Source organism: Dipodomys spectabilis, unplaced genomic scaffold (genome assembly GCF_019054845.1).
Source record: "Dipodomys spectabilis isolate Male_0828 unplaced genomic scaffold, ASM1905484v1 ptg000066l, whole genome shotgun sequence".
NCBI classification, from domain to species: Eukaryota; Metazoa; Chordata; class Mammalia; order Rodentia; family Heteromyidae; genus Dipodomys; species Dipodomys spectabilis.
In genome coordinates, this window is record NW_024870743.1 from 12,770,996 (window position 1) to 12,797,577 (window position 26,582).

The window sequence follows — 26,582 nt, forward strand, 5'->3', positions numbered from 1 at the left end:
CCCTCTCTATTTACACTATGAGTTAGTGGGAAGACTAGAACCCAGAACCCCTAATAGCAATGCCAGACTCACCAGAGTAATTCTAGTAGACCCAGAGAACACAAAAGACCCTGGAAGGCCTCGCTGTATGTCTTTGCCCTGGCTGAACTAAGACACCAGTTCTGCTGGCATGATTAGAAAACCAAGGCAGCGCTGTAGTTATGGCTCCCAAGAGGAAAACAAGTGGTGATTTGCCTCCACTCTTCTCACCAAAATGAACAACAGGCTGCAAACGTGGGATCACTTAGAGACCAAAGTCTTCCTGCATCGGGTCCTAGTTACTTTCTAAGTTCCTTTCACGTGTTAGAAGGGAACATGCCTTCCGGGGAGCAGATCAGGCATGTGCTTCTTTCCCTGCAGCCCCTTGAGGCTCAGCTGACTGGAGACCACATCCACCAGCAGCTTAATTTCTTCCCACCTGTCTGCCAGCAGCCCCTCCTTCTGTCCACCAGCCCATCCTCAGACAATCAGACCACCGTGAGCATTTTGTTTTTTATAAGCATAATTAAACACTGCGAGCTTTCTTCTGTCCTGCTCTGAAACTTCTTATATGAATTAGTATGTCTGGATGTATGTAAAGATGCCTTATTGTGCGTGATTGTGTGCTGTGTGCACCTTTCTGCTTTCTTGTGTTAGATCCTGTACTATCTTTTCCAAGGGTTGTGATCAACTTGCATGATCTTCGGTTGTTGTTTCTCCCCAGCCATCTTCTCTTGTTGCTCAAATAGCCCCAAACAGCCTCTATCAAGACTTCAATAAACAGCTGAATGAGCTAGGCACTACACAATGTCCTAGTTGCCATTGATTTTATATTCTAGATTGCTGAAAATTTTCCCCTGGAGTCAAGGACTCTGGCAGCCCTGCCTCCATCCATTGTGTGGTCACGATTTACATAGGCAATTCTAATTCCTTTGTATAATTAATGACTCATATGTTATATCCCCGAGCCACATGGAAACCTTTCTTTTGGGTTACCTGCTGTTCTGTATTATCCATGCTTAACTCTTCCACTAATGCATGTGATTAAGAGTTACTCCCACTCTCTCAGTTGAACCAAATCAAGGGGATAAGAAGGAAATGTCAGATTAAGCTGATCCACACTGAGGTGTGAGTGACAGAGGTGCCACCAGGGCCCTGGAGAGCTGGGGAGGACTGTTGTGATTTTGAAAGGGACCTCACTGACTGAAGGAAGGTTTCAGCTGTGGAGTGTGACGAAGGTACAGAGGAGTGGGGAGAGTTTTTGTCTCTGTAGAAGAAAGATTTGACAGAAACTCTTTCTTAAATGACCCCAGAGCCCATCAATGCTATAGCCAACAGGTGTGAATGGAATGTTTCTGTAGGGAACACCTTCGGTACTTGGTCACATTTGAAAAATTCCTGAGTTTGTGAGCTTCCTGACTCCTGCTATGAAAAGCAGAAAAGGCTGGAGGGGAATTATTCTTCATGATTCTGACTGTGAGCTTACAAACACAGGCCACACAGGCAAGAGAAACCAAGAAGCAGCAGCCATTTAGATTTTTCTCTGGCAGAAGGGGGATGTCACTGTCCAGAGCAGTAGGGACTGAGAAGAGTGAGATGAGGGAGAGGAGGATCTATAAACTACCTGCCTGCTCCCTGTCTTCATAATCCATTGCTGCTTAGGTTCATCAAAGTCAGCTTCTGCTATTTGCAACCTGGAGCCCTGGGAGGAATCCCATCTGACTGAAGTCAGAGTGATTCTCTCTGGAAGCCAGTAAAACATTCCCATAGGGAGGAAAACACAAGTTTTCATTCATAGTACTTGGTGATTTGCAATTTTTAATCCATCCATGGGCAATTTTGAAAATGCCAACTTTCAAACATTCCTAGCAACATTCCTGAATATTTAACTGTTGGCTGTCAGGAGCCACCCAGGCTGGCTTCAGCTAGCACTAAGCCTTGGAACCTAAAGGCTTAACATGAGCCATGAGGGATGCTGTCAGAATGTGGTCAGCATAGCACTGAATGCCATCAGCATAGCACAGCCAACGTTACAGCTTCGCCAGGCTGATTGTATGGAACCTGGTGAGGCAGAGGGTGAGCATGGTCAATGGGGAAACTGAGACATTAGAATTGAGGCCAGACCCACATGCGAGACAGCTCTTTCAGCCAAGGAGAGCCCCTGGAGAAATCTGTCACTATGCTGATTCTAAACCTTGACTGGCTATTAAACAAGGTTCTATGACTTTGGGTAAACTGCTTCTTCCGCCCAGACCCAGATTCTCCATACAAAAATGGAATGGAACCTGCTGTGTGGATGTCACAACACCCTTGTATTAAGCAGCCCTCTTTTTTTTATTGTGAGAATACCATACAGAGTAAGCAGCCCTCTTATGGAGAGTCCATGGTGAGATGGCTGTGCAGGAAGAGCTACAGACTTGTGGGTCTGAGGTTGATGGACAGCCTTGGGAGAGCCTCTCACTGTGCATGCTTTGTAGCATCTGCAGGAGGCAGGCCTGGTGTGTATCCATGTGCTGTGGTAGAACTAGGCCCCTGGGGACAGCCAGTGCTTGGTGGCTCTGGCATGTGTCTTGGATTACTGGGCCTCAGTGGGTGAGCAGACGACAGAATCCTGTTTTCGAGGACATGAAGAGGATTTGAATGTTTAATAAGAAAATGATGGTCAAAACATGCTGCAAGAAATCCCCCAAATGTCATTGGCATCGCTGGCCTGCTCCCTCTGGTGTGTGTTGACAGCGTTCTGTAAATAGATTGATGAATCCATGTCCTCTTGTGACCCAGAAATTCACAACTGGATTGTTGAAAGTTACCTCTAGAATCAAGAACTGTGGAAGCCCCTGGTTTGTTTTAGCTTTTCGTTTTCCTCCTAGGACTTAAATGTGTTGGCCAATCAGGGAGAAACCAAAAGGGGTGCTTGATGATTTCCTGGCCGCACATCAGTAAAGCCATGTTCATGACTCATGGGCCATGATGAGCCACTTGCCTCCACATGCCACCAAAGCTCACCTTCCTGGGTGAGCTTCATGCCCTGTGTGTCCCCAGGCAACTTGGATGAATAGCCTGTACCAGGAGATAAAGATGGAGCTCCAAAGGCCCTGCATGATGGTCTTTGCCCATAGAAGGGACTCAAGTCTACTACTCTTGCCCATTTCCTTCTCTGCTTCCCAAAGCATCATCCTAACATTAAACTGTAGAGTGCTGGGCAAGAGTAGAGGTTGTCAGTAGCAACTTTGACATTTGTTTATTTATCTAGTACTGTCTTTTTAAGTGTTTTTTTAATTGTAAAAATATTGTACAGAGGGGTGACAGTTACATGAGTAAGGTAATGAGTACATTTCCTATGGAGCATTGTTACCTCCTCCTTTGTTTTTCCCCTACCATCCCTTTCCTCCCTACCTCCTCAACTCTGTCTTTTAACTCCCCCAATACTGTCTTTTAACTCAGGCCTTCCACTTTCCCTTGGCTTCATTGCTCAAAGATGGTACTCTATAACTTGAACCATACCTCCATGTCCAGCTTTTTGATAGTTAGAGATGAGCATTTCATGGACTTTTCTGCCCAGGCTGGCTTCAAACCCCAACCCTCAGATCTTAGCTTCCAAAGTAGCTAGGATCACAGGTGTGAGTCACCAGCACCGTGCTAGTGTATCTTACAAATTTATAAGCCACTTGATTTCAAAACTATTCCACATCAACAATTTTCTAAGAAAGACGGTAGTTTACCTTACATTTGCTGTACCCCTAGGTGTCTCAGCATTCTTGGTTCAGCCAAATTCAGTACCAGCTTCACTTGCGTGTATCAGGTCTTAAAGCTGAAAAGGAGTTGGGCTGAAGCCTCAAGAGTCAAATGGAAGCTGCCTACCCCATACAGCTGTGTGAAGGTTCCAGATGAGGATTATACTGCTCCCATGATTCCCCAGAGACCCAGGACAGTTTCCCAAGAGAGAAGTCAGATCACCTGCCTCCTATTTCACTACCCACTTCCCCCTTGGACTTGTGCTGAGAGTTTCAGTCATCTATCTCCTAAGGGCAGCTAGAAGGGAATGTCCTGGCCTGTTCTCCTCATTTATGGAAAAACAGACAACACATTATTTTGGTCATAAAGTTGAGAAAGAAGGTAGGTTCTCTAGACATATATTTGGGGAACAGGAAATTTCCTCTATCATTCCCCTTTCTCCTTAAAAAGCATGTTAAAGCAAGAGTCCAGCTACCCAGCCTTGAATGAGTGTCACATCATTCAAAATTACTGTTTGTCTGAGTAATCTGAGTAATAACCCCCTTCACCCAAAATAAGCATTACACATGCTTAGCAATAGGACGGCAGAATCTCAGAAAGTGGAACTGGCGTGAATCTTTAGAGGTTACTTTTCTGATGAGAAAATGGAGGCCCAGCGAAGGATATCTGTTTAGTCAAGTGAAAAACCAGAATCAAGAACTCCCATGGCCATTCTGGGGGCTTCTCAACACATAGCATCAAAGTGTTGACATAGAAAACTTATCTGAGAGGGTAAGTGGGTTGCACTGTGCTGGTCTCCTTTGAAGGTTAGAAGCACTTGGGTATAGTCTGTGGGACCATGATAGGAGTGTAGGGGTTTGCTACTGTTTTAGATTCCTATGCCGATTGCAACATTCAAAGTGATTGGCTCGATTGTGGTAGGGAACCTTTGTGTTGATAAGCAGTCTACTTAATTATTTTTCTGGTTAAGTTAAATGGGAAAAATGGGTCTCATTTGGAAGGGAAAGCTCCGAAAATGTCTGCCACTTGAGCCTCTGTGGATGACCCCAGCAGATGCCAATGGTTGCTGGAGAAGACAGGGCACTTCCAGTTGTTCCTAAGACTGGTGCAGCTGTTTAGGAATGACCAGGAGAGCCCAGCAAGGCAGGTGACCCCAGTGAGGACTGAGGAGCCAGACTTGACCTTAGAGTGTGGTGGGGGGGAGGGAGTGAGGGATACAGAGGAATGTGCTCAGGTAGGGCAAGAAGACTTTCCCCCATCATGGAAGGCCTGTGGTAATTTGATGATGTCATATTGCAATAGAGATTTCAGTGGCATTAGAAATATGATATACTATCTTTTGATTACTAAAGAATGTGTGTGAAAGTGTTCATCTTGCAGAGATAGGTAGGTAAGGGATGATAGATGCTGGAGGGGATGTGGACAGAAGTGAACCCTACTGCATGGTTGGTGGGAGTGTTCAACCACTTTGGAAAGTAGTATGTAGGTTTCTCAAAAGACTCCACATAGAGCTCCCCTATGACCCAGCAATCCCACTTTTGGGCATTTACCCAAATGATCACAAACACAACCATACTAAAGCTACCAGCACAGCTAAGTTTATTGCAACATTATTTACCATAGCTAAGATATGGAACCAACCCAGATGCCCCTCAGTAGATGAATGGATCAAGAAAATGTGGTATATATACACAATGGAATTCTATGCCTCCATCAGAAAGAATGACATTGCCCCATTTGTTAGGAAATGGAAAGACTTGGAAAAAATTATGTATTTTTTTCTTTTTTTATTGTGAAAATACTGTACAGAGGGGTTCCCTTAAATGGGCAAGGGAAATGAACCCTAAGATATGTATTCAAATGATTTTTTTCTTTCATGGAAAAAATTATATTAAGTAAGCCAGGCCCAAAGAAACATAGGTCCCATTGTTTCCCTTATTTGCAATAACTAGTATATGTCTAAGACAAGCAGAAAAGGTCAGATAAGATGATGTTAGGTGAAATGAACCCCAAGATAAGGACACAAGTGGTTTTTTTCTTTCTTGCTATTTCTAATGTATTTATAAGGTGATTTTTTCCTTTTTTTGGGTCCGGTCGTGGGGCCTGAACTCTGGGCCTGGGCACTGTCCCTCAGCTCTTCAGCTCAAGGCTAGCACTCTACCACTTGAGCCGGCTGGGAAAGTGGCTCAGTGGTAGAGTGCTTGCCTTGCATGCATGAGGCCCTGGGTTCGATTCCTCAGCACCACATAAGCAGAAAAAAAAACAAACAAACAAACTTCTCTACCACTTGAGCCACAGTGCCACTTCCAGCTTTTTCCTTTTTTTTTTTTACTTATGTGGTGCTGAGGAATCGAACCCAGGGCCTCATGCATGCAAGGCAAGCGCTCTACCACTGAGCCACCTTCTCAGCCCCATAAGGTGAGTTTTTTGTTGCTTTGTATGTTCCTCCCTGAGGGTATAACCCCTATTTTCACTGTATTTGATGTTGGTATTATTTGTGGAAGGGAAGGAAAAAAACAAATTGTTTAAATAGGGATACAGGTGGACCCATTGCAACAAATGCTATGTTGAAAAGCGAACTACTTTACAACTTTGGTGGGGGGGGGGGGAGTGTAGTTGTGGAGATGGGAGGGCAGGGATGGTAGGGAGAAACAAAGGAGGAGGCAACAAGGCTTGATGAGTAATGTACTCATTACCTTGCTCATGTAGTTGTAACCCCTCTGTATGGTATTTTCACAATAAAAAACTTTAAAAAATTGTGACATTATTTGGTGAAAACAAATGAGAAAGAAAAAGAGTGGTTACTGAGATATCAATAGGGGCTCAGTCCCAAAGATAATGAGAAGATGCTACATCTAAAGCTCGTGCTTTGTGTCTGTAGTTGCCCATAGTTGTGGGAGAAGCCTGAGAGGTACTCCTGTGCTAATAGGTACTCAGAGGCCCAGGGCTCACAGCTGCCTTCCTATACCCACCCTCCCTACTGCTCTGCACACCCTCAGGGTAGCTCCCATCAGGCCCTTGCCTCTCTCAGGAAGGGCTCCATGCTCCAACTAATTTCTTCTTCAGGATGTGCAGGAGGCTGGGGCTGTGGAAGGTAGTGGGGAGGAAGGCTTGGGAAGTTACGGGGTCCCTGAGTCCCCTCCTCCTCTATTGCTGTTTGTCCCCACTTGCTTCTTCAGACCACGGCTGATTCTTGGGTTCCATTGGATATGCATCTTGTGGTGCACTCCAAAGAATGACTACTTCAGGGATGTGTCTACCAGCCTTGCTGTTCCTGGAGCTTCTAGATTCTGGAAAATGGAAGTCTTTATTCAGAAAGGGCTCTATTTGAATACTGTACTGGATTTGTTGTCCAGAGTAACATGGCCTTAGCTCAACCTTGATACGCCATGCGTATCATAGTTACTGTACTAACTGTCCCAAGTCTTTGCATTGGTCTTAACAAATGCTTGAAGAGGGGATTGGGTCATCAGGCCTCTGATTGCTGTTGAGTTCACATTCCTTAGAGCTCCTTCATCTCCTGGAAGAGGTAAACCCACATAGAGATGCAGACAACGAAGGATGATGAGTGTGTGCTAGACAAGTCTATCTAGACTGGGAAACTAGAAGGTGAGGCAGACCAGAACATCTGTATACAATAGAGACCTAATTGAAACATTGAACAGAAGAGGCTTAGTGACACCTTAGAGAGTCTTTTCTGGTTTCCAGTGGGCTTTGTCTAATCTTTGGGGGTACCTCCCTTATAGAGGCCTCAAGAATAACCTTTTTATGACAGTGCACTAATCTCAAAATTTTTACCCCCACAGCAATAGCCTAAAACTTAAAGATTAGAGTCATTGCTGCCCTCACCACCTTCAGTGATTCCAAAGGTTTTCTACTCTGTGTTCTGTAGAATGTTTGTCTGTCCCTTGGGGTGTTCCTGAAACATTTGTTTTGGTGGTCATGCTAGTCTTGAGGATGAACAAGATACCCTGGAATACTTCACAGTCCTGATAAGCTTTTCAGGGAGAGATTGGTTTTCCTTGCTTGCACATAAAACACTAGCTCCCTGTATTTCCCCCCCACTTGACTCCTATTAGCACAAAGCAGCAGAAGGGGCATATTTTGGTTAACATTAACCTAAAGTAAAACCAAACAAATTATATAAGTTAAATAATAAAATTAAATATAGTAGAAACCCACAGATTCAAGAAATGTTCATTTTTTTTTCTTTTCTTTTTTTCCTTTTTTTTTGGGGGGGGGTCTGGTCATGGGGCCTGAACTCTGGGCCTGGGCGCTGTCCCTCAGCTCTTCAGCTCAAGGCTAGCGCTCTACCACTTGAGCCACAGCGCCACTTCCGGCTTTTTTCTTTTTGTTTATGTGGTGCTGAGGAATCGAACTCAGGGCCTCAGGTATGCAAGACAAGTGCTCTACCACTGAGCCACCTTCCCAGCCGACATGTTCATTTTGAGTAATGGTACTCAATAGATTTTTGAAACCTGCCTTCAACTAAGGTTCTCCCTGTCTCATAACCATATGCTCTTCCTTCCATTACCCCATGGATCCTCTATCTGGGGTGTGCTGTGTGCTGTGGACTAATTTCCCCAACCCCCAATTCATATGTGGAAGTCCTAACCCCCTGTACTGTGGAATGGGAGTGTATTTGGAAATAGGGTCTTTGTAGAAGTCATGTAGTTGAAATGAGTCCATTCTAATATGATTGGGTAGAGATACCAGGATGTATGTAAAAGGAAAGGTCATCTGCTGGACTGGGAGCCAGGTCTCAGAAGGAACCAGCCCTACCCTACCAACATCTTGATCCTAGACACCTAGACTTAAGAACGTTGAGAAAAATACTTCTGTTATTTATGCTGTCCATATGTGGTCATTAGTGATGGCAGCTGGAGTTGCCAATCCCCAAGCGGACTCAGGACTGAGAGTGCTCCACTCCACCCATGCTTAGGGGCCATACTTCTTCTGCAACCATCAAAACTACCAGTCAGCTGGGTGCCAGTGCCAGTGGCACAAGCCTGTAATCCTAGTTACTTAGCAGCTGAGATCTGAAAAATCACTATTTGAAGCCAGCCCAGGCAGCAAAGTCTGTGAGACTCTTATCTCTACTAAACTACTCTCAGAAAGCTAGAAGTGGAGCTCTGGTTCAAGTGGTAAAGCAAAAGGATCCCAGGCCCTGAGTTTTAGCACCAGAACACACACACACACACACACACACACACACACACACACACACACACACACCACTACCATCACCACCATCACCACCACCACCATCACCACCACCACCACCATCACCACCACCACCACTACCACCACCACCACCACCAACAACAACAACAATTATTCCTGTCTTTTAGAGCTCTCTTAAGCGTGTCTCTGTCCTGTTTCTTCACTCTGATTCATCCATTTGAAGTGAATGCCTTTCACAGTGGTGGCTATGCAATCCTAAGGTTGTCAGTTTTTCTCCTGTATCCTCTGTTATGGCACACCGTGCATGTTTAATGTTTCATTACCTTGTTGGAGCTCTGTGTCTTAGTATGTAGAACATTACTTAGCACTTAGAAGTGCTCAATACTTCTGCAGGGGAGACCTGAGTATCCCTTGCCCCTGGCTGGTGTTCCCCGTTGTCTGATGCTGGCCCCAGCGTCTCTGCTCTGGGCCAGGGAGGGCCGTGTTTGTGGAGGAGGCCATTTTGACATAGCTTTGAAAGATGCAGTAGCATGAGGAAAAAGTTCTCATGCCACGGAGAGAGCAAGGGAGCAGAGAGCCACTTTATGTGAGTTTTAGACATTGTTTCCAGACTTGATTTCCCAGGGACTCTGGGCCGTGTACATTGAAGACACCCAATAACTACAGGATGAGGATGAGGATGGGTAACAAGCCAGCTCCCCAGGGCTGTGGGCCCAGCGGCCTGGAGAAGTTCCTTGCAGTGACCCGGTTGCAGCCAGGAGGCACAGGCAGGGGCAGCCTTGCTTGCATATTCGAGACCCAGCTCCGGGAAGGGAGCTCTGACACCCTCCACTCTGATCTGAACACGGGTTTTTAATGTCTCAGGGATTTGCCTTTTCTCCTTCTCCCTGGTTGGCTTCCCTGTCACTTCATTTCCTGCCGAGTTCTCATCTTACAGCAAAGGTGAAAAGAACTGACCTCTCCTTGCCCCAAAGCGGAATAAAATACAGAACAGATTTTTGTGAATAAAAATAGGACTGAATACCAGCCGCCAGTCGCTGTGGGTTCCATTTGGCCCAGCTGGCCTAGTCCATCCCGTTTTCCTGCGCCAGCCCCTCGGCAGGGCCACACAGGGCAGGGGTCAGCAGCCAGCAGAGGCTAGCTCTCTGAGCCTCATGAAGGCCCCGTTGGGTGCTATTGGACCATGAAACCATCTTCCAAGAGGTGAGGGATTGTGCATCTGGAAGCGTGAAGACCTCCTCACAGGTTGCCCTTTCTAGGAGTCCAAGGAAGAAAGATTAAAATGTCAACACCTACTGGGAAAGAAATGTCTGGAACATTCAGGAAAATTCCAAGAGCGATGCAGTTGCCCCAAATAGTAGCAGGGCCTGTGGCTTAGGGCCAGATACATACCAGGTCTTGTCCATGCTCTTTTGCAACTAATGTGCTGTGCAAGGAAGTTCATCCCCGTTAACTCCCCGTTTTCCCACCTGTTTGATGAAGGGGTGGACTGCAGGTGGGCCATGAGGCAAGACCTCGTGAGAAGGTGCCCAGCACAGGACCTGTGTGTCCTTGCCCTTTGGATTTTAGCTTAAACAGCAATTGGGTCATGTATGAACCCTCCTCCCCGCTTTGTTTTAGATCCTCAGCACCATCTTGAGGTTCTGTATGTATGTCAGATCTTTGCACAGAATGGATGCTTTTATCTCATCTGTTTTTGTGTGTAGTCTGGCTCTTCTTTCGAGAGGGACAGTCATTAAGCCTTTGTCAGTATCCAGCAATGCTGGCATACAAGCAATAGTATTATTTGTTGATGCACAAATAATACTATTTTAAACATTGTGTTACGTAATTTTTTTTTACTGTGTGAATTTAAGTGTGGTTCCTCCCTGTATTTTCCTTCCCTGCTTCAAGCACTCAGCAGGGCTGGGCTTCTTGGCTTCAGGGGAGTGTCTTGGTTTGGTGAAAAGCCAAAGTTGCCTGCAAGACACTTTCCTTCTTGGATCTTGCTTCCAAAAATTCAGACATCTGCTATATGCCTGAAGGCTTTGAGGAGAGAGCCCCCAAATGAATGCATACAGAGAGAGGGACAGGGAAAGCAAGAGAGGGTCAGAGAATGAGAGGGAGGAAGAAAGGAGGAGAATGCTCAGGGATTCCCCAGCTAGATGAGAGATACTCCAAGAAGTGTCCAGTGCTCAGAGCAGGTGACTACATTGGGGTGTCTCCAGGGGAGCTGGGTAGGCCAGGGTGAACAAGCTCTGATGACTGTGCCTGTAGAGCCTCCAGATGCTCCTTGTGACCCTGTAAAGGCAAAGACCCTGGAAAGACAGGAGATAAATGAAGGCTCAGAGGCAGAGCCCAGTTGTCCATCCCATTGACACTATGTAATTACTGAGTATTTTTGGTTTTGGTTTTTGTTTTTGGCCATTCCTGGGGCTTGAACTTCTCAAGGCCTGGGCACTGTCCCTGAGCTTCTTTTGCTCAAGGCTAGCACTCTACCACTTGAGCAACACTGCCACTTCTGGCCTTTTCTGTGTAGTGGTACTGAGGACTTGAACCCAGGGCTTCATGCATCCTAGGCAAGCACTCCACCACTAAACCACATTCCCAGCCCGTGAGTATTTTTTTTTCCTGTATGAGATTTCCTGTGTTTGGAGAAAGGTATTTATTGATATGAGCAAAGCCCTTCTTGGTCCCAGATGTAGCGGAGACACAGTGTCCATGTTACCACTGGCATTCTGGGCTGTAGTTTTGTTCAGCTCAGGTTGTCATACCTGTAATGATGGGAGGAGCTTATGTATCATTTTGTTTTCTTTGGTGGTACTTGGTTTTGAACTCAGGCTTGCTAGGCAAGCACTCTATTACTTGAGCCACCCCCAACCCACCCTCAGGGGTACATTTTCTCAAGCATGAGAATGGCTTTTGTCTTCTATAGCACAACTCAATCTCATACAAAGACCCTCTGTACTGTAGTTGATATCTAGAGTCTCCTAGTTTTCAAAGCTCTCTTCCTTACTCCTGTTCTCTCAGAACCTCAGGGAATTGCAAGTCATGAGATACCTGGAAAAACCTAATGCCCTTTTAGGCTCAAAGGCAAAGTTGGAAGTGGCTCCTGCTGAAGGTCATGTGATCCTTTAGTAGAAAGCCAGCTCCATGCTGGCTTTGCCAGAGACCTACCAGTAATCTTGAACTTGGGCTTCTGACCCACTCCAAGCAGTATGTTAGTGTTTGCTGAGGGAATAAATGAGGAAATAACACTAATACAATGAAGCTAGTGGTTAGTGGTAGCTGTCACAGTATACTTGTTGGGGTGTTATTCTCTGTCTTAGACTGGAGAAGTTCATCCTAGATGCCTGAAATTCTTGCAGGCTTTGGGATTTTGGGTGGACAGGATACTGAAATGCTTTATAGCTCTTGGAGGTCTGTGTTCTAGGTTACCCTTCAAAACACAACTGGTGACCAATTAGCCTAATATTAAAAAAAACAAACAACGGAGGGATGAATGTTTTGGAAGAGCAGCTGATTTATGGTCTACTAAATGTAGGTTGTGATGGGACATACACTTCTTACCATAGATCAAGATGAATAAAAACAAGTTAGAACTTTCTAGAATCTTTGGGGAATTCCATGTTTCCTGAAAATAGGTGTTGAGATCCGATCAGGCAACATCTTCACTTGTAGAGTAAAAGTGCACAAGCTATTCACAGTGTTCATTTCCTGACACCTTTGGGGCAAGTGAAGGACAATTGGCTGGAAGTTGGAGGGTGAGGTTCAGAGCCTGGGTCTGTTGTGTATTTGCTAGGAGCCCTGGGCACAAATGTTAAGGAACCCCTTTTCTGGTCTCAGCTTTCTCTTTCCAGTGGGGTTACCTTGTGTCTGAGTGCACTGCTGCCCTCTGGTGGGAAATCTATGTAACTGGCTGTAGCCACTACTCACTGGTTTATTGATTGGTTCTAGGTCTGTCTAGATTGTCAGGCCCCCTTGTCAGATGGGACAAAGTGAAGCCTCTCCTGGGTGAGTGTGCAGCCCTCCATGTGCATATTATGAGCTCTTCACAAAGGCCCTTGCCATTTGAATACTGCTTCTTGAGATATATTTCCATATTGCTGGGCCAAAGGGCACAGCAAAGGGCACGGGGACCCACTTTATAGTTTGATAAAGTCCACCTACTTTGGGACGCTTCACTCCAGGTACTCTATACACACCTCACAGGTCTGAGAAGTGTTTTCTGAAGCTGAGAGAGTGGGACGAGATGTGTATAAAATGAGCTTATTTGTCTAGTCATTGTCCCGTTTTTTTTTTTTTTTTTTTTTCCTTACCTGCACCTAATTGTACTTCTCCGTAGTTTCTGGTGAAATTCCCTTCTGGCTGTAATATAACCTATTTTAAGAAGAGTGATTTTTACAAAAGAAGTGTTTACTTAAGCAGCATGCTGTGCTGTTCTAAGATAAATGTCTAGCAAATTAATTAAAGTCTGAATGTTTTCTATCCTTGTCCTTAAGCTGAGAAAGCATCAGTTCTCTGCATAAATGTGGTCTAAGCTCTCTCAGAGGTTTTGTATTTATGGCTAATGACTCTTCAGATATCTTAAAGCAAGTATCTTGAATTGTTGCATTTACCAGGTGCTTAGTAATTATATATTTGGATGAATAGATGATGTCCACAATGCACTTTCTAAGTTATAAAGTCACAGTGCATGAAGAGGAGTTTAGGACAAAGCCCATCATCTAGGAAACAAGTTAGGGCATTCAATCAATGGGCTTGAAAGACACATGAAAATATTTGTCAAAACTAGACTTAAACTATTTTCAAAACAATAATTTAGATTTATTAAGCCACTACCCAGGGAGCAGGTAGGGTAGAGGTATGAAGAAACGTGTTTTATTTTTAAATAGTTTACTGTGCTGAACACTTCAGGAATTCTCATGATGGTTTGGTTGGAGGATATTACTAGTCAATCACAGCCAAAAAGTGACTAGCAAGCACCTGCTATATAGACAAGGGGCTGAGCTCAAAGCAGACTTCTTAGTTTAATAATAATATGGGATTAGTTTTCTTATAAAAGTTCACATGCTGGAACCATTTTGAATACATATGCATGTGCAGGCGTGCGTGCGTGTGTGCACACACACACACACACACACACACACACACACACACACACACACACACACCCCACCACAGAAATATCAATGGAAGTTTGCAGGACAAAGAGGTGGAAAAAATGTTAAGTGAATATTTGAGTTTTTGTCCTCAGCCATGAAGAACATGTTCCCCTTTTATTCTCTTAGTTGGAAATGGTCATTGTTTCTGATGAGACAAAACAAAACAGGGCTTTAATCCCTCCCAACATCAAGGAATACACCACAAATCAGTTCCATGCTCACAGAACTCTGGAGAAGGAATGTTAAAATCTTGCCTATCATTTATTACAGTGTCATTTACATGAATCTGATTATCTGAGCACTAGTGGCTCATGCCTGTAATCCTACCTGTTCAAGAGTGGAGGCATGGAGGATTCTGGTTCAAAGCCAGTCCAGGGAGAAAAGTCTACAAAGTCCATGTCCAGTTAACCAACAAAAATCCTGGCTTGGAGGCATGGCTCAAGTTGTAGAGCCCTAGCCATGAGTAAACAAATGAGTAAACATTAGATCTGGGTTCAAGCCCTGGCACTGGCACAACAAACAAAGCTGATTTAAAGGGTTGGGAGAGTAACACTACTCTTCAGATGTTTGGAACAGATGTTCAGAAACTACCATCTATTTGGGGTAAGGTTCAGGCACTGTGATTTGGTTTGGTGGAAGCCTGGGGATGGCAGCCACCCTTTTTCTGTGTGTGGGGGGCACGGGAACTGTCGAGAGCCATGTGCCCAGCAGGTAGAACCACCTTTCAAGGAGTGGCTCTTCCCTAGACTGGCTCTCAGGTAACCTGACATTCTAGAACTTTCCCTCTGTGCAGTCAGCGTGCAGCTTCCCACCATTGCACTAAATGTGCAATGCACTAATTGCACTAAATGGGTTCCAAGCTAGCAGCAAAGTGACTCCTCTACCATTTGAAGGTGTGACTGTTAGTTCTGAGCCCCCCTTGCATATCTTGGGGAAAAGAGACAGGAGAAGTTTGCTCTGCCTTTTCTCACATTGCTGAGGCTTTGGTGATAGAGAAGCAACCTAACGGGAGAATTTTAATGGACAGTTTGATTACCCAGGATCTTTTCTGTGGCTCCTCCTCATGAGGGAATCTTGCCTAGAAAATGTTCTCCTAAGCTGGTCTTGCTCTGTACTCTCAGAGAGAGAGAGAGAGAGAGAGAGAGAGAGAGACAGAGACAGAGAGAGACACAGAGACACAGAGACATACAGAGAGAGACAGAGACATTCAGATAGACAGAGAGAGACAGAGACAGAGAGAGACAGGGAGAGACAGAGAGACAGGAGAGAGACAGAGAGAGATGGGACGTGGGAGGCACCGGGAGGTCCCAATATGCTAAGTGAGACCACTTCTTTCCAGCAAAGGGACTTAAACAGTGCCCAGAGCTGGTGCAAGGATGCCATTTGGTGGTCTGGGAGTTTCTGATTGCTTTCTCTGTCACAAAGCCTTTGATTTCCACCGGCTCATGTGTACACATGTGGGTATTCCTGGTGGCCTGACCATTGAGCATAATTAAAAGAAATGATTGGCTTTCTCTTGATGCAAACATCTGGTTTTACTTGAAACAAGATGACTTAGCTGTTTCAGAAACATTCTTGTAACCCTGGATTCACATTTTCTTCTTAAAATATATATTTTTTCTATTCAGGCAGCATGTTAATGTAAACACTCCATGTAACTGACAACCGACAGTTTTAGAGGTATGTGGGGCTCCAAGCACCGGAGGAACCGCAAGAATGATTGCATTTTTGATTTGATGGCTGGAAATCTGTTTCAACAGTCACTCTGATTTAAACAATTACTCTGATTTATACTCCAAACGCTGTAATTTGCAGAAAATGTAACCATGTGAGGACATTTTTGTAGAGTAAGTCTTGGCAACTTTGTTTTGTTGTGATGTCATTCCCTTCAGCTTCAAGGAAGAAGGGAGGGGATAGAAGAAGGAAAACAGGGTTCCTCTTTATCCTCTTCCTGACTGCCAGGAAAAATGTTCTCAAGTCTTCCTGGATTACCCTGGTTTGCCCCTCTTAGCACCAACAGGGCTACAAAAGGTGTTACAGAGAGATCAACTTCGCTTGAGGGTCAAAGAATTAGGTCCAAGAGATAAGGTAGCTGATTTGGTTTTTATGCCTCCTATTTCAAAATTTGGGCAGGACAGGTGGAATGCTTATTTTTGCACTATGTTCACTCTTCAAAGCCCAGGAGAGTATTAGGTTTAATCTCTTGATTGCTCAGAAAGGAAAATGAAGCTGAATTAGGGAAGGCTGCCCAGGTTTTAGAACAGGTTCTAGAGCAAGCCAGTGTTGGAATTCAGGTTCTAGAGCAAGCTAGTGTGAGAGCTGAGGAAAGGATCCATTGCTGGTTTTGGTTCATTGTAAGCTTGTAGATGTAGACATGTACTCACAAGTTGGTCCCATTTTGTGTACAGAGAATGCATATCAACAAAATTATAAGACAAAGTTATAAATAAAAACAGTTAAGTGGTCTGTGCTTTGTGAAGTACACCTGTAGGAGATTAGTGTTTGGGTATTAACCCTAGTGCTGCTGGTTGGAGGGCCAAGGAAGGCATGCAAGGGGCTTCACAGTGAAGAGGTACTGTGCATCTGGTGGTGATGTCATTACCCACCGTGGTGGTGGGATGATTCACCTCTCTGACTAGTATGTACTAGGCCATCTGTCTCGAACAGAGCGTCAATCACTGAAGAACCACAAAGAGATAGTTTTATTTAAGGTTCATCTCCTGACATCTTTATATTTCAGTTATTTTTTTTCTGTAATTCATTCAAGTCTACTTATGGGCTGCCATTGCTGGGTGCCATTTTGATTTCCAGCTCCACCTCTGATTCACTGGGTGACCAACAAGACAGTTAATTCCCTTTGGCCTCAATATCCTCATCAGTCATCGAGGGAGCAGGTCAATAGGAGAAGACTCTTCACCGTTTGAATTTGTGGCCTGTGTGTTTTGTTGGTCTGTTTATCCAAGTGATAGACACTTTCACCCTAGAGTTGGAAATATTGAGGTCTTCATGTGAGTTGGCCTTTTCAGAGTCTGGGAAGAGGGCACTCAGCCAAAAGCATGCCTCACAGCCCAGTGTGTCTCCTTACACTGTCCGGAGTAACACTCTCTATGTGACATTCCTGTATGCGTCTGAATTACATTGGTCTCTGTGGTCCCTGTAAAACGAAGAGGGAACCTATCAATTACTCAGGTCCTAATGCAGGAGTTGGCACACAGGCAGCACTCAGAAATGTTTGCTAAATAACACTGGATTGCCTATTGGATTAAAATGTCACTGGGTAAATAGGTTTATTGATGCTAAACCACACTGACAATGGAAATGATTCCTTATTTTCCTAAAACCAATCTGATATGCTACATGAGACCTTATTCACTGGGTAATGTAGGAAAAATAAAACTAGATTCAATTCAGCATTGTAAAACTGATTCCTGTATTCAAACGCTTTACTTACTTAACTATCCTGTCATTCAGTTCCCTCTATCTTATAACCTGTGGTATTTGGCTATGTATCAGTTAGCTTTTTATTGCTGTTGACAAAATATCTTCAGTGATCAACTTATAAGAAGCAAAGGTTTGTCATGGCTCCTAATGTCAGAGGTTTTAGTCTTAGGGTCACTTGGCCAGGTGGCCTTTAGGCTTGTGACAAGGCAGTTCATTGTGATGGGTGCACCTGGCAAAGGAGACTTTTCACCTCATGGCAGCAAGGAAGTGGAGAGAGTGGGAGCAGCATTCCAAAGTCCTCTTCTAGCTCTTGTCCAATAATCTAACTTTTTCTCCTAGGTCTCACTTCTTCAGAGGCCATTTAAGATCCATACTATAAAAGGGGTATGTAAAGAAAGAAGAGCGTGTTCTCAGATCTCTGAGCCATTGATGATCCTTTATTCATTTCTTCCATAACTGAATTAAGCACCCCTCTTCATACCACCCAGAAAATATACGCCTTCTCTGGCTAAGGTACAGGTCATGTACAGGAAAATACAAAAGAGAAAATATACATATTTTATGTTTTTATTTCTCAAAATAGTGCTCTGTTACAAATGGAAACATACAAAGTGTTCATTTGTTATGAAAAATAATACCCCACCCCTCCTTCTCTTCCTCCTTTGGGTGGGAGGATTTGCTTTTGCTGGTTGGCCTGTTTGCTCTGGCCTGGGCAACTGCATGTTGACCATCTGCCTTCTTCCCTGCAGCACAAACATTACCTAAGGTGGTTTCTACATTGATACAAAGGGTTTGACTCCTTGCAAATTAGCAGAGAAAGTTAAAGGTAGATGTGTTAGATTCTCAAAAGCCATTTCAAGTCGCGACTCCGATTTTCCAGTGTTGACACAGCCTGTGTTCTCACCCACAGGGTCAGGGTAAGTTGTGTGATTCTTGAGCATGAGTACACACTCATTTTGGTTAGTCTCTGTGCACAGGTCTGATTGTGCAGTTGTATATGCATTATACCCATGCTTATATCCGAGAGGCCAAAGGTAAAAACAGGAAATGCTATTCTGAGTGTCAACCCAGGGAAGGAGGACAGCATGAGAACAGCATGTTCAATACGCACACCTGGTATTGGCGACATGAACTTCTATCACTTGGTTAGGTGGCCTTTTTTATAATTTATATGTAAATGACCTAGGTTCAAATCTTGTTTCATTTAATTTTAGAAAATTATTTTTTATGAGCCTCTATTTCTTGATGGGAAAAACACCATTAATAATTCACTTATGACAGTCACTCAAATACTAAAAGCTCAGTATCCCTCATGATAGGATGCTGTATCCTATCTTCTTTTCTCTGGATAAAAATCCTTTGCCTTGCCTGATAGTTCTGGAGGCTTTATTTTCAGGTGGAGGATGTGAGGGAGGAAAACCATAAAGGTTTAGGGGATTTCTGTTTTGTTTTGTCAGTGCTAGGATTTGAGCTCAGGGCCTTGTGCTAGCTAAGCTGGTCTCTACCACTGGAGCCATGCCTCTAGCAGATTTTCATTAGTTTTTGATAGGGTCTTGCATATACATTCACAGCAGCCTGGACTTCAACCCTCCCTATTTATGCTTTTCATGTAACTGGGTTGACAGGCATATACTACCTGGCATTTATTCACTGAGATGAATCTTGTCAATTTTTTTTTTTTTTGCCTTGGTTAGTCTTGAGCTGCCATCCCCTCTTACTATCTTCTGAGTAGATAGGATTACAGGCATGAGCTACTGTGAGTAGATAATTTGGTTTTTTTCTAGAGTCTCATATTTTTTCTGAGGGCTGGTCTCAGACCCAGACTCACCTACTTCCACCTCCTGAGTAGCAGGGATTATAAACATAAACCACCATGCCTAGCCTGGCTTAGAAGCAAATGGATGGTGTTTCTTTTTGAAACACAAGACACAGAGAGAAAGGGAAATGATACAGGGAATGGTGATATTGGTGTTGGGGTGGAGTCTCAGATAAGCATGTGAGACACAGTAATAGAAGGAAGCAGGGGAAGATCATTTTTAAGAAGACTGTCCACGTGTTATGATGGCAATGCCATGTGAGTGTTTCCTCGAGGAACCACAGTGCTCGTGGGTGTCTCTGTCATTCTTATAACCAGAACAAAACAGACTCCTTGAAAGAAGAGCCGGAAAACTAAGCTTGACTCAAGTTAGAATCAGTTTGCACTGTTGTTGTAAGGATTGAATATGGATTGAGTGCAATTTCATGTATAAACCATCAGCACAAGAACTGATAAACGTTAAGCACTAAATAAATTACAGTGTTTATTTATAAACCCACAATTAGGATATTAATCACTGTCTTGTCTTTCCACAGACCGACTTGAGCCTTGTAAGTGCACATTCTTATTTATCTAGCACTTAATGTTTACCACTTATTTAATGACTTGTTTTTAGTGGTGTGGACTTTCCTTTGGCACCCTTAACCCTGGCTTATAGCTATGGGTGCATCTACAATTAACTTTTCAAAATTTCTTAAGGAGCTAGAGAAATGAGGCTCAGCTTTAGAGGATACTAAAAGGAATGGAATGTTTGGACCTTTGGAAGGACCTAGTATAATCAGGAGGTGTATTTAGGAGGGAAGTGCACATAACAGCTGGGTTCTCACCACACAGCCTGCTAAGAGGTCCCAGGAACCCTTCTTTGAGTGAGATTACCATAACCCCCGGACTTGCTCCATGGTTCAGGTACTATGAGTTACTTCTTCATAGTCTGACAGACTCAGATCAACTTAGTCAGCAAAACCTGGTGATGTCTCAGGGCAAGGCACGATCCAGGCATGGACCACTTGTAGAGAGTGTTTATGTTACCTCAGGGTCTGGCACAGTGCTCTACCCTGCAGAAAAGCTTCTTCTGGAACTTGGCTACTTGCTTGTTACAGCCTCTGGCCTCTGCAATGTCCATCCTTCTTGCTTAATCCTCCAGGCCCTTCGTGCCCTCTTCTCACAGGGCAGTATTTATCATGTTCTGGTCTCTTGTAGCGCAGGTCTCCATCTTTCCTGAAGAGTAGCCTTGTTGAAGGGAAAGAGCGCAGACACAGGTGCCAAAGCCTGGAAGTGAATTCCCTTCCACTACTTAGCAACCGGATGCCCCTGCCAGTGCCTGAACCTGCTTCATGTCTCAGTTCCATCTGTTGTCCCAACACCAACTCTTTGTTTTCTTATCTTTAAAATGGTCATGGAAGTTATCTCTTATTATGTATTTGTTCATATGATGATTGACAAGTTCAGCTGAGGAAGTGTGGGGTTAACCTCTAATGTGCTAGCAAGTGTTCTGTCCCACAAAATGTCTACAAATGCAGAAGAGCGAAGACAACACTGCTTGGCATGTAGTGAGAAAAGTATTTGGAACAGATGGAAAAGAAAGTTCTAGATTACATCTTGAGTTGGAGGATAAGAATTGCAGTGTGAAGCCAGGCCTTTCCCCAGAAAGGCCATCTTTTACTTCTTATCTCCACTAAGCTGCTTCTAGGGATGATCTGGAGCCCTAAACAGTGTGGAAACATGATCCCTCCTAATATAGACACTTCTTATCAATGGTGCCTCAACTTGATGGGTGGATTGAAATATGTTATGGTCCTGATTCTCTCCAGGAACCCAAGACCTATGGTCAGGTGACGCAGCTACTTTGCTTCTAATTGTGTTAGGGATTTAAACTTCTATGGAAGGATCTTAGGTGTGTTCCTGGGAATCATTGGGTATCGTCTCAACCTTGACTCTGTGTGTGTGTGTGTGTGTGTGTGTGTGTGTGTGTGTATAGAAGAATATCCCAGGAAGGGAGCTGAGAGAGGAAAATAGACTCATCCAAAGGACAGGCAGAGGAAGATATGTGGGGCTAGAGGGAAAGGGATACAGCCCACTGTGCTGAAGTAGTGTTTCCAGACTGGCCAGCTCACACGAATATTTGATCCAATTAAGTGGTGAATATGGAGGAGAGGTCTCATATATGAATTCTACAGGCTCAGATATTCCCCACCTTGGCAATTGTGGAGGCTCTGCTTTAGGGAGTCTTGGTTAGTCAAGTTAAAGAATGTAGTATTCCTGGATAGGACAGGGCTCCCCTCTCTGGGCTAGATGGCTGTTGGGGTATGGTTGGATATCAGCAGCGTTTCAGAATTAACAATGACTTTGCTTACACAGTTTCTGATGGTGGAAGCAAGAAGTGCACACATTGAGACGGTCACAAAGACTCAGAGGAGAAGTACAAAGAAAGTGAAGCATATGCTGTCACTTTTTGATTATAAGGACACAGTGTTGTTGCTGTTGTTATTACTATTATTATTAGTTTTGGGGCTTGAAATCAGGGCCTGGGCACTGTCCCTGAGCTTTTATTACTTAAGGCTAGTGCTCTACTACTTTGAGCCACAGCTCCACTTCTGGTTTTCTGGGGATTATTTGGAGATAAAAGCCTCACAGACTTTCCTGCCCCAGCTGGCTTCAAACCTCGATCGTAGGATCTCAGCCTTCTAGAGTAACTAGGCTTACAGGTCTGAGCCACCAGCGGCCATTATTTATGCGACTTACAGTAACAACTATTGATTTAACTGGGTCCTGTGGGTCAGCGATTTGGACTGGGATCTCTTGAACAGGCTAAGCGTGGCTACTTTTGGTCAGGCTCTCTCACACCTCTATAATCAGTGCTGGATATACAGAAGGGTGATGGGTTGAAACAGAATCAGTGGGATGACTTGTCTTGCATCTATGTGGTCCCTCATCCTCCATTAGCTAAGTCTAGACTTTACCATGGTGGTAATAGGGTCCCCAGGGAGAAAACAGAATTGTACAAAGATTTGAGCCCCAGGTTTGGTACTCATATAATGTTGTGGTATCTGCATTCCATTATTCAAACCAAACCACAAGGTCAAGAAATAGATTCCGCCTCTAAATGGGAGAAGCTGCAAAGAATTGTGGCAATTTTTGCAATTGACCACAGGTGTCGTCTGTGCTTTTGTTAGCTTTAAGGATTTGCTTCCAGCCTTTTGAAGTTCATAAAATCATTCATGAAAGGGAAATCTGAGAAGAAAGCTAGTGTTTGAGAGATTACAAAGATTCATTTTTAATGTCAAGAAATTTTCCAAACACCATAGAATAATTCATGGACTTTTACAATCGGTTCTTGGAAAAATTACTTAGTGACCAAACATTACTGTAAGTTTGAGAGTCTTGACATAAATTTGTAACTTTTAATCATACTAGCATTGCTCTTCATTAAGATGTATTTAAAGTTCATCTGAAATAAGGCATATTAAGGTATAGGCATTGCTTAATGTGCAAACAGCCCGAAGCACCACCCTGTAGTTGCCCTGAGGCACGATAAAGACTCCAGAGCCCTAGCGTGGGGACCTCTGTTCTAGACTGGTCACTTGCTGGTGTATTTTGCCCACCCTGTCTCTCCTCTGCCTTTAGGGTTTGTGCACTTACACGTAGTTGCCCTTCTTGAGAGTCTGAATAAGAAAATATGGTTCTTCTCTGAGTGGGATGCAGAGTTTGGCCTCGCTCCCTGACTTGCTCTGCATCTTCCTGTCAAGAAGGTGAGCCAGGTGGGAGCTGTTGTACACAGCCATTGCCCTCCACACTTCAGGTCTTCTCAAAGAAAGTGAAAGCTGAGAAAGGTGTCATAGGAGTGGGGCTGGTGGGCACACCTATAATTCCAGCACTCAGGAGGCTGAGGCAAGAGGAGGGTGAGTTCAAGATCAGCCTTGGAGTATATACCAACACCCTATCTCAAATAAACAAATACTCCCCTCCAAAGTAGAGAGGTACTGGGGAGGAAACTTTTAGGAGAGTTAAGAATGAACCAGGTAGAAGTAGCAAGGAAAGGTGAGTTTCCTAGGCCAGGTACACAACAGAAACCAACTCTCATCACTCTCTTGTATTTCTGCTTCTTCTTCTTTCCCCCAAGTCTCTCCATGCCAGATGTGGTCTCTTGACAAGGTGCAGCCATTCAGGGGACGTCTTTCCCTTCCTTTCCTATGGATTTCTGCACAGGAAACCTGTAGTTCTGATACAGGGCATTCTGATGTGTGCACAGAACCCTGCCATCACAGCTTCTCTGGACACTCAGGAAGAGACAGAGGCAGGACACCATGAAGAGGTAGTGAGTACAGCGGGAGAGAGCAGGCCTCTTGGCTTGGGGGCATTCTCCCTCCTGTCTGGCTGAGTTTCTTTGAGGCTGGACTCCTGTTGCCGTTGTTGTTGTTTTGGTGCACCTCGAAACTTTGTTAGCTTCCAACACACCTCCCTTTTGACTTATGTAGTATGAGTAGAGCTTTTACAGGCAATTAGGATTGAGCTCAGGGCCTCCTGCATGGCAGGTAAGTACTCTACCACTTGAGCTATGCCACAGTTCTTTTGATTTTAGCTTTTTTTCAGATTGAGTCTCATGCTTTTGTTAGGGCTGGTCTCAGTCCTTGACCCTTTTCCTTCTGCCTTATGAGTATCTTGGATTATAGGCATGTACCAAAGGCATGCTCTGCTATGCCCAGCATTACTGGCAATCTTGATAGTGGTGATTAAGATACATTAATTCAGCCAGTTAATAAAACATGTCCATCTGATATTTGTCTGTGCTGGGCCTGGGAAGCTATTATGTTTGCCATGAATTCTACTCTTCCAGCTGAAGTCTATATCAGGAGACTGTTAAAGAAACAGATAATTGTAGTGTGCTGGCAAAAGTGTCACTGAAAAATGTGCATGTGGAAGTTACAGGCTAATGATGAGAGGGAGCCAATATAAGTAAAAGAGGAGATGATAACATGGTTGGATTTTGAAGGATCACTAGAAGTGCAATAGGAGCAATAAGATTAAAAATGAGAAGTAAAATAGGGTGTTTCCAGGACTAGCAGGTGAGGGATTTTTGTATGGCTCTGGTATGTAGGGAAGAAGAAGGAAGATGCTAGGTTTCTGAGGACAAGATGGCAGCAGCAATTGTAGCAGTCTGCTCAGAGAGCCTTCCCAGGCTTGCTCCACGGCTCTTAGCTGTTGAATTATGAAGGAATGAGCAGGTGTAGTTTCATTTCTCATAGTCTCAGTGAAGGCATAACATCAAGTGATGTTGTCATCTGACCTGAGGAAAGCCCATCACCAATTTATAAAACAGCATCATTTGAAACATTCTTGACAAATGCTCCCAGCATCTAATTTAAAGAATTCAGTATCACTGGGTGCCAGTGGCTTGTGCCTGTAATCCTAGCTTCTCATGGGGCTGATATCTGAGGATTGCAGTTCAAAATCAGCCCAGGCAGAAAAGTCCTCGTGAGACTCTTAAGTCTAGTGAATCTCTCAAAAACTCGAAGTGGCACTGTGTCTCACAGTGGTAGAGTGCTAGCCTTAAGCAAAAGAGCTCGGGGTCAGTGCCTAGGACCTGAATTTAAGTCCCACGACCAAGAACAACAAGAAAAAAATTTTAGAAAGGTGGGAACAAACTGCTTAATAAATGGTTTCTGTCCCAGCCCTTCTCCCTCTGCCATGGAAGATATCTTTCAATTCATAAGCACAGATAATTGTCTGGAAGTAACTGTCTGTGCTGAGCTCAGGCACAGCCTGATGTAAATGTCTGTGCTGAGCTCAGGCACAGCCTGATGGTATTAGAAAATATATGGGACTTGCTGGCTTACTTACATTTAGAAAACGGGGTCATGGATGTCCTCGGCTAAGAACCACTCTTATCTTGCATCGTGGTGAAGACTCAGGGGGAACTGAAGGTGATAAATCCTGTCCAGCCCCCCTCAGAGCTCCACTTCAGATGCCACCTCTAGCAGATGAATTCATGTCAGGGTCAGTAAACTAAAACCACGGAGCAGCCCATAACTCATTTTTCTCTTTCAACTGGAATAGTCAAAGAAGCTTTTACATTTCCTACAAAAGTGCACTGCAGAGTTCATGTTTCCTCCTGAGGGAAGCTTTGGAGGAAAACTCCTCATTTCGAGCCTGATTTAATCCAGGAAGTGCTTGGGAATTAGGCAGTGCCAACAACCACCAGCAAGCTACAACCTTAGTCTGAGTGGCTTTCTGCTGCTATTGATGTACCCAAGTTGGGAGGCCATTCTGAAGCTAGTTACTGGGCAAACATCCAGCCTCCCTATACTCATTATCCCTGCTGCTACCATCACCTGCATTACTATCCCCACTTTTGTAAAACATCATCACTTCAAAATCATTACCACCATGGACTCTGTGAGCTCTCACAGTGGAGCCTGTCCATCCTGGGCATGTTAACTAACATAGAGGGCATCATGTCTACAGGTCTGCAACTTCCCCTTCTATAGAAATAGAAGCGGTCAAGGTTGATCTAGAAACTCCCTGTGATATCAGAATGAGGTTCTAGGATCTATCTCTGTGGGAGGAGGATGCAGTCCAGAGCTACAGATCTCATCTTATAATTAGGAGACATAGCACTACACTACAAACCCTTGAATCCAACAGCTTCTGATTGGTTGGGGGCATTATGGGTACAGAAATCATTCTTTTGTGGATCAGTAGTGGCGTGAGACTCATTCATTGATAGGACCAATGGGACAGAGGTTTTGAAGTTCAACACTCTTGGATAATCTAGGGTATTGGAATATTGAGAAGAGGACTCTAAGAAGACTCCTGGAAGACTGGTGGATGAAGGCCTATGTGTGATTTTCAGCCTTTGGAATGGTGGCAGAATGGAACCTCTCTAATTCATATATTGACACCTAATCTCAAGTTGAGGGTGCTATGGGGTGAGTTTTAGAAGGTGATTAAGTGACAAAGGCTCTGTCCTCAAGAGTGAACAAGTAAGTGCCCTCATAAAAGAGGCCCAATAGAGTGAGAACATACAGAAGGTGCCATCCATGAGGAGAGAGCCCCCACCAGATACTGAACTTACTGGTGCCCAGATCTTGGAATTCTAGCTTCCAGAGCTGTGGGTAATAAATTCCTGTTGTTGATAGAGTACAGTCTAAGGTATGTTGTGGAAGCAGCCCAAATGCACTAAGACACAGATGTCCCAAAGACTGAGCTGCCTCAGAGACTCTCAAGAAACTAAGTGACTCCCTGTA